The sequence below is a fragment of the Cupressus sempervirens genome, chromosome 9 (genome assembly GCF_028749045.1).
Source record: "Cupressus sempervirens isolate cs-2001-9-10 chromosome 9, ASM2874904v1, whole genome shotgun sequence".
Lineage (NCBI taxonomy): Eukaryota > Viridiplantae > Streptophyta > Pinopsida > Cupressales > Cupressaceae > Cupressus > Cupressus sempervirens.
In genome coordinates, this window is record NC_143126.1 from 69,453,923 (window position 1) to 69,463,836 (window position 9,914).

General features: G+C 27.6%; 1 long non-coding RNA gene across 1 annotated transcript; it reads left to right on the plus strand.

Annotated features, from left to right (window-relative positions):
* Nucleotides 1-219: 219 nt before the first annotated feature.
* On the plus strand, nucleotides 220-935 carry LOC149537661 (uncharacterized). The gene is made up of 2 exons (XR_016356391.1): nucleotides 220-356; nucleotides 493-935. It is a non-coding gene; the product is annotated as an uncharacterized LOC149537661 (long non-coding RNA).
* Nucleotides 936-9,914: the final 8,979 nt, after the last annotated feature.

Genomic DNA, 9,914 nt, shown 5'->3' on the forward strand with positions numbered 1-9,914 from the left:
GAGGTTGTGGCACGTCTAAGAAAGCCTCCCAAAAATCTCACTATAATGAAACAGCTGTTACTAAAAATTTAGTTCATCGCCAGTCTACTACTTGTGGGCATACAAAAGCGGAGGCGCGGGGAATCGATCACGCGATCCCAGCGCATAATTCTGTTTTACAATGAAGAAACACCCCCTTAAATAGACTCCACTCATGTTTTCCTTGCCCTCCAAGCAAAAAAAAAAAAACATCTTTTTTCCCTTCTCTCTCTCTCTCTTTTTTTTTGGACTGCTTTGGTGAATGCCGATTTGCAATGGATTCTGTAAGGGCCAAAACTGGTATGGAAGGAATTTGATGAGCTCGAATGGGTCAGCAGGTTTGAATTCAACTCTTGTTTTGGGATGGAAAGAAAGGCCCAACTTTGGTCGCTTTGTTGGTGGGGGAATGGTTATCATGATTTTTCTTGTAGTTTTGGGTCTGCTTATACTTGCTTGCTCTTTTTGGAAACAAAGGCTAAACACCCCTCCCAATGAGAATGGAGATTGTAGCAGTAGGGGAAAGGAGATTGTGTTGTGCGATGTTGAAGAAGCAGGAAAAGTTATGGTGATTATTGCAGGGGGTGACAAACCCACTTTTTTGGCTCAAGAAATGCCCCTCACTGCTCAAGATCAAGATGGGAGCTTGGAAAAATAAGTTAATTTTGACTATTTTAAAATACTTTTATTAGTCTAAGAATGTAGTCTTAGCCTTAATTTTGACTATTTTTAAACTTTTATTAGTCTAAGAATGTAGTCTTAGCCTTAGCATGCGATGTTTAAGCCATTCTCTTCAGGCTCAAGATCAACACGGGAACAGTCTGCATAAATTTTTGGTTTATCATTGTTGGATGGGTGAGTATTGTGAAGTCTTGTTATTAGAAATTCATGTTAGTATAATTTCTATTTAACTCGTACAATCACTTTTCTTTTGTTTATTTTCTTTTGTTCGGATCAAACTTCATGATCTATTATAATATAAACATTAAGATAAAATAAGAAAAAAGGAAAGATAAAACAATAAGATCATTGATATGATTGAAGAGAAGAAAACTGCCCAAACATTTTGTTTTGTTTAATACTTTCTTTTAGACTTTTCTTCTTTCTTATTTTTTATATGATTTATTAGATTGAGAGCATCTAATCTGGTACCGTGAGGAAATCATAAGTTTCACCGTCTTCTGTAGTACTCTTGTAGAATTTTTTTATAAAGTGGAAGAGATTATGTTGGCTCAGTATCGCGTAGAAGTTTCATGCTTGTTTCCACATATTTAATCATTTTGGACTGGGAATCACGAGTATTATTGTTTTATATAGTACTTCAATCGAGAGTTTTGGGAGAGAAAGAGTTTCTCATTCAAAATGGCATAGACATTTAGTGATGGTGTTCCTTATCAAGTTATTACTTAGTCCTTGGTAAATTGTCTATTAATTTGGATAGATAAAGAAACAAGTGTCACTTAGTAGTCAGTACGTGTTCTTAGTAGAAATACAATTGTTTCAACTAATATAGTCTTATTAATATGATAGGTCAATATAGAATTTATAAAAATTTAATAATTATTAATATGTTGAATAAAAATATATCAAATAATTGTTATGTTACAATTAAAAATGAAAAAATAGACAAATAGTTAGTAGAAGTAATTATAATTGTATTTTGATTTTTAATAGTGTATTATATTGTTCATCTTTACAAATAAACAAGGGAAAATATTAACATTGTTCACTAGACTACATCTCAACTTTAATACAAATTTTAAAATTTTCTCAATAACATTTTAATATTTTACATTTAAAAAAATGTTTATATTTAATTAAGGATCAATTTATTTATCACCATATAATAGCTATTTATTTTATATTATTTATAAAATACTATTATAAAGGTGGGTAGCTTAATTAATTTAGTGTAAGTTTTGTATAGTAAAAATATAATTAAAATTAATGAAATATTAACTTAATAATCATTTATATCCAATTCACATCATTTAGTAAATATATAGTGAATAGAATAACTTTTCAATTAACATACAAAATTGTAAAAACTAATTAAAATTAGTTTTTGAAAGAATTTAGAATTGATTAAAGTATTATATTACTATTAACAATTCATGTATAATGGCTAGCTAAAATTTGACCAAAAATTTTGTAATATGGAGAGCCTCCAAGAAAGGGCTCCTATAACACAACTTATTCAACGAATAGTATTTGATTTATATACATTTTCTAATATAATGTTTTTATAAATAACTATGAAAACGTGTCAAATAATATAATTACTACACTGATTGAAACAACTAAATGCAATAGCATAATGGTACAAAATATTAGTAACTAACATTGTTAGATTTTCTAATTATTTAAGTAGATTAACATTGTTACATTTTATAGCAATGAAACATATGTTTTTATATTAGTTTTATAAGGGAATAGTTAAAAATTATTTAAAGTTGATTATTTAGTTTGATAAATGATTATTTTTAATTAAATTATTATGAAAAAGATTAATTAATTATTTATTATAATTTTAAAATATATATTTTATCGTAAGTGTGATTTTTATTCAAATTATAGTAATGAAATCAACAAACATAGTTCTTGTGAAGCTATGAAAATTATATTTTCATATTAGTTTTTGAATGAACTATCTAAACTTTGTTTTAAATTGATTATTTAGTCATATATATTATTACTTTTTGTCAAAGTATTATAACAAGCATTAATATTGTAGTAAGGTTATGCTATTTAATCATATTTGTTTGTAATGAAAAATTGGCCGACAAAAAAGCAATATGAGAACCCTCCAAAAAAAGGGTTCCTACAACACAAAATCATATCACCCAATCATATATTTTCTAAAATATATAAAATTAGTAAAAATTATTAAACTTTTGAAATGTTTCAATTATATGAAAATAGTTACTTGTGATTGGCAAAAACTAATTAGAAATCAAACAAACTGAATGCAATAGTACATTGCCTAGGATAAGTACAATAACATGATCATATCATTATAGTCTTTATTTCACAAAATTAATTTTATATTCAAAATTTTTTTTTTTCTATATATTATATATTACTTCACATATATAGAGAAAATAGATGAACATATTATAGTCTTAGTTTTTGATTTTATAATCTATGATACAAAACATTTTTTGGGATCTTTATGAGGGCCACCCTTAAACATCACACACTAAGGAGAAAATTCAACTTCGAAAAAATAAGTCAACTTTGACTATTTAACTCTTTAGTGTTGGAATGAAGCTTAGTGTGTGATGTTTAAGCCATTGACTTTAAGAGTCTCCCAAGACTTCCACTTATAAGTTGTAATTGAAACGATGGCCTCTATTTTTAAGAAATAAGATTGATAGCTAAATAATTTTGCAAAATTTTAAATTTAATTACTTTTTGAATGGGTTCATGCATGCATATCATAGCTTACTAGTTAATTTTAATTTATATATTTAAATTTTGACTACACAAACTACTTTGAATTTATTTTCAATATATTATTAAATTTAATCAAAATTATTAAAATAACTTCCTTCATTCATCTCAATAATAATCATTCAATAAAAGTTACTTGTTCCTAGTCATATTTGTATGTAGGAAAGCAGTTTTCATTTATATTTATAATTTTATAAAAATACTTCATTAACTATAATATAAATACTCTTATAGGAGATCAAGTTCTTATAATTTCATATATTATAATAATAATAATGTATATTAATCAATATATAATTTTCTTAATTTTAAAATATATAAACATCACAATTTATATTCTTGTATGTGTCAAAATAATTAAAAAGTACAAATGGATATAAATATATAAATGTGTGTATATTTGTTGATTAAAATGAGATTTAATTATTGTGGTTGAATAAGAGTTTGTCAAAATATTATATAAAATAGACTAGTTAATACTATAAATGCATATATTTATGATTATAAATCTGAATTCTAAATCATGCTTTTCTATCTCAATTATAAGTACATTATATACTATCAAGAACTGATGTAAATAACTTCTATGTGAGTGTATTTATATGTTCAAAGAATATAATAATGTAGAAGTGTTGAGACTTTTTTTTTAGCAGTAATGGGCCGAAGCCTGGATTAATTATTATTATTTCTTGTAATTAATTATTATTATGTATTATGTTAGAGTAGATTCAACCCAAGACCTATTAATTATTCTTATGTATTATGCTAGAGTATATTCAAACCCAAGACCTCACACCTTAGAGGCTCACAAGTTATTGTTGTGTTGTAGGATCTTTCTTGAAGTGTTGATACTTTATAATCAAGAGTTTGGATATAAAATTTATTAATATTTGATATGCATATTTCAAGGGTAGTCCTAATATTATTCTAATTTTGAATCATCAATTTCTCAAATTCTTCACATTAACCATCTTTTTTCCTTTATCACTACTTTAGCATCTCCATAAATATTCTTCATTTGATATTACATTATCCAAAGTGGATTTTGAGACTAGTCCAAAGTTGAGTTTAGAGTTGAGATTATCTTATCTACCTTAACATGGTTACTTGAGATTATAGTGTTATTATTGAAAATAATCTTAAATACATCTTGAATGTGTCTGAGATCAAATTATGACCTATTCTAAGGGTTGTGATTGAATGAGGATTTACTATCTCTTTAACAATATTAACTACAATTTAATAATTATTTTTGTTTTAATTATGTTCCTTGGTAGAAATAGATAAATTGTTCTAAAATTTTGGTGGAGATTGTCCACCTAGCATCTCCTCTATTCAACAATTAATATCTTCCTCACATCATGAGGAATCTAACATACCTTATTTCCTTCTTCTTCTATTATATTCACTTCCTTAATATCATCAATCCTTATTTGATGTTTTATTTATTCCTTTTCCCATTCATGCATAGTCTTTTCTATATTTATATTAGATTGAAGCAAGTTCAAAGCAGTGGGAGGTGTGTGCCCATCAAAATTAATGCAAGGATTAACTGAATTACCATTAAACATAGGGCAAGTAGAAGTGTTTGAGTTGGGAATTTCCCTTTCCTCTAGTTACAAATCTGAACCATTTCTAGTTAGGCAAAAATTGCTATCTTTTAAAAACTAAATTCAGATATCATTTTGAACAAGTGCATGAATATCATCAAGCTCCTCATAGAAGGATTTTTATCATGTATTAGGTTTGAAAAATATAATTTTTGACTGAATTCCTCTATTGTGGAGAGAAGGATAAAGAGCATAAATTTAGTTACCAATTATGATATTAATGGGTTTGAGAATTCTATATTTTGAAAGCTCCACTTGGATATTCATATTGCTAGAGGTTGCATATTTTTCCTCGATACCCCTAAAGCCTGCCAACAAATTATTGATTTGACACAAAATACTATCATGGATTAATTCCACTAAAAGTTTGGAATCTCTATCCATATAGGGATGAGGAAACAATCCTACAGATATCAAAATTTGTTATTGAAGCTAGAGACAAAGTTTCTTACTAAGAAAGAAACTAATCTCCAGTCATTAAAACATTTTCATTTATCATTTGAGATCTAATTGTTGAATATTATATAATCAATTTTTATTAGAGAAATTTAGGGATGAATTTCCCTACCATCATATGTGAAACCCTTTGGGATGATTTTTGTGGCTAGACTAAAGATTTCTCTAGGAGAATTTTGTTGGCTCCAATTATGAGCAATGCAAAATTATGGGACATTGAATCCCTCTAAAGATTAGTCTAGAAGGGAATTCTATTATGATTGCAAGCTACTTCTTATAGCCCATCATCTCAAGTATAGCCATTATATTGAAAAGATGATTAATGTTCTATATTTTTTTGTGGAGATTTTTCACTAGCTACCCTTGAAGTGGGGTATGGGGGATTGAAGGAATTCATAGCATATTTGGTTTTGTTAAAACAATGTAATTTCTTTCCTTTTTTAAAGATGCAAAGGGGAATTCAAATAATTCCTATTATGCTACTTATTTTTGTTTTGGGCTCTCCACTGGTGATTTGAGACACTAGTAAACTTGGCTAAAATTTAAGATATACTTCTCCTCTTTTAGAAAGAAACCAATTATTGGAAATAAAATCACTTAATCTATTGATGGGAATTTTGAGACACAAGTAAAATTGGCTAAAATTTAAGATATACTTCTCCTCTTTCAGAAAGAAACCAATTATTGAAAATAAAATCATTGTTGACCCTTTGTAGGGTAGCTTATTGATGTATTAGTATTATGCACTTAATTTGGATACTTGCACTAATGTTCTTGGCTATCATTCACATTTACATTCTTGGCAATTTTCATATCTAAAGTTCTTTATGGCTTAATTTTGATCATTTCTATGATAGCTTATTAACCTATTAGTCTAGCCTTTATAAGTGGAGAGTTATGTTTTCACTCCATTTTAAATCATTCATTCCCTTGAAAATAGTGTACATTTAAGAATATTAAAAAATATTTATAATGTTGAAATGTCATTTTATTTTTATTTTGAGTTTTTAAAGAATATTTCTTTTTTGGTGACTGTTAGATTTTCATTTTTATCTTAAAATTCAAACTATTGCATGACCATTTAAATATGAGTTTAGCAAAATATTTATGGATATTCTAGAACCTTAAGGTTAAAATCTAAAAGTGAAATCAAACTCATCTCCTCTTTGCATGATTTCTCTTATATTTAATAACTTGAGTAGTAAATAATTTGACATACCTAATATTTAAATTTAATATATTTAGTAGTATAATAGTAAATATAAAAATACTAAATTATTAACAATGTTTATTTATTTATTAATTGTATATGTCATATATTTAGGAAGGAGTCTAGAACAAATGGTGACTTGTGAGCCTCACATGTGGGAGGTCTTGGGTTCAAGTTTACTCAAGCTTAACACAATAATAATTAATTTTAAAAATTATAATAGTTTATCTAGGCCTCATCTTTTTATCAATTAAAAATAAAACAAAATAATATGTTATATATTTATCAAATTCTAATAAATGACTAGCACATGATTAATAAATAAATAATTTTAATATATTAGAATTTATATGATTTTTCTTTATTTGTAGAGAAACTATTTTTTATCCATCTCCAAAAAGATAGAATATTCCTTTTAGTAAATGAGGGAACAATGGACATATTGCACAATTAATGCAATTAATGGCCCCAATTATGAGGCTATGCTTTAAATACGACACTTTACAAGTCATTTCACTCACATTGTAAAAATAAATTTGAAGAGATAAGGTCTAGGAAAGAACATCTAGTGTTTTTCAAAAATGTTTCAAACTTTTCTACACATTTCAAAGGTATTTTGCAAGTTATATCTCAAATTTTTTTTATAAAAGCTAGAAAATTTATTCCTAATTTTGTAGATGAATCTAATGGGCCAAGACTAGTATTTAGATTGTTCCACAACATTTTAGTTGAAAATGAGATATTTAGTTGTCTATCTTGAATTTCTCATGGAGTTCTCCAAGATAAGGATGTATGGATACATCCCAACTAAAATATAAATGAATCTAATCATTACATGCTTAGTTATATTTGGGAAAAGAATTATCAATAGGAAATGGTAATCTAAAGCCAAAATTTTATGTTTTGCTATATAAAAGTTTACATGTTCTCAATAAATTTCTAAATTTATACATGGAGATGAAAACTAGGTAAGAATGATAATTATTCACTTTTATGATATTTTTCTATGGCTTGAATATTGTCTTTTGATAAAAAAGGAGGTTATAAAAGGGTTACTAGAATATGTAACATTAATGAAGTATTGAAGACTAAATTTGTCAAGACTGATGATGTCATAGGTCCAACAGGTCTTGTTTCTAATAAAATACTAAAGATAATACTTATTCCTAACGTAATAGTGGAATTTTAACTCATGCTAACCATTGGAAAGAAAGGTCTACTATAGAGGAAATGAGAGAAATTCAACATGAAAATGATAGATTTTAGAGCATATCAAATGGTTAAAGGTAATGACAATGATCTATGCATTCTTATTAAAGATTGAGTTATCAAAAGATTAAGCTACTTTTAAAACTAGATAGAAGAATGTGCCTTTCCATCTTTGTTCATTAGTCATTTATCAATTATTATGTGTAAAAAGTGACATTACAAAAATATATGAGGAATATCAAAATTCCATCACAAAGAAGATCCATTTAGCACAAAGAAGGTATTTTAATGCATGATCTTCTCAATATGAAAGTATCTTGGGTTTCACTCCAACTTTCCATGAGAGAAGGAATTGTAATGTAATGAAAGTAAGTGTTATGAAAGGAAAAGGTATCCAATATACTTACCTTGAGGGATGATCGAGGATGCCATTTGAGATCTATAACTATATTGTAAAAGTATAGAAGAAAATTATACCAGGCAAGATTTGAAATCAAGAGGTTAGAATCTAGAAAATCCTAAAATATGGAGGATTAGGTCAAGGTTAATTTGGAGGGTCTAGGTTGAGATGATGGGTATAGTTTGACCTTGTTTAATATCAAGGTCAAACTCAACCTATTCTACTCAAAATTGTATAGATTCAAAAGTTTGACAGAAACTGTAACCCTTGATCTATAACTCTAATCTCAAAATACTATAGATATTCTCCTCGTGTGATTAGACACTTATAATTAACTTGAATGATAGATTTTAAGAACTTGAATGCATGAAATTATATGTCCTCCTTACTTTCCTATTCCATAATGACCAAAGAAGAAAAACAATGATCTAGGAGAGGAAATGAACAATGAATGACATGTGAAAGATGGAAATATATACCTTTATTACTTGTTTTTCTTAAAGACTCCTTGAATGCACTTTCTTGATCTCTTAAGAGAGGGATCTTATCAAAATATTATATATTCAAATTTAGTGAGAATGGCTTCTTTTATATATCAATTTTGGGCATCAAAGTGGAAAGGGCTTACTGCACAAGGTAGAAAGAGGATAATATTTTGTAATGGGCCCAAGCAATAGGAAAAAATAATCTCCTAGGTATGAAGTGACCTTGTCATTTACTCTGGAGGTAAGGGTCAAACTTATCCCCTACTTGGAGGTAAAAACTTCTAGGTAGAAGCCTTTGATCCAAGAAATATTATGGGGTCAATGGATATGTGATGTGTTATGCAAAAAAAAATAGTTGTAAATGCATTTAAATTATGATTTTTATGATTAGAGGAATAAATAGGAAGCCATGCAGATAAATAAATTCCAACTTAGACTTTTGAGAAAGAGTAGTAGTGGGAAAAATAGCTTGATTTTATTAATCAAATTCAATATGTGGTTCTAATATATCAAATTGCACTGCGGAGGGATAAAATTGTCTTATAAAATAATTTATGATTTTTAACATGTTATGTTTAGCATCCACTTTAGTGAGAGTATGAGGCAAGTCACACTTACAATAAACAGAGAGAGAGAGAGAGAGATTGAAATAGATATAAAATCACCAAGTCTAAGGAAATAAGCCCCAAAACTAGGATCCTAACTAGACATCCCTACATAAGGCCACAAAAAAGAAAATTTTAAAAATCCAAGAGAAAGGCACAAAATGGATCTAATGCAGGAGCATCCAGGGTGTAAGGGAAATCTTGCATCACCCAAAAATATTTCATTTTCAGTATTTTCTATCTTAATAAGGACTAGTAGACAGGGTGGTTACTATTCATGGGAACTTACTATTTTTGGTAAGTTTGTCATACAAACTTGGAATGTTCTCATTTTCTATAGGAAGGTTCATTTTAGAGTTGTAAGCCTACCATAAAAATCTCATTGCTCAAGCATTAATATCAGAAAAGTTATTGTGAATTTTTTGTTGAAAAATTTGCACAAAAATATTCAAACTCACCATTGGAGGCCTT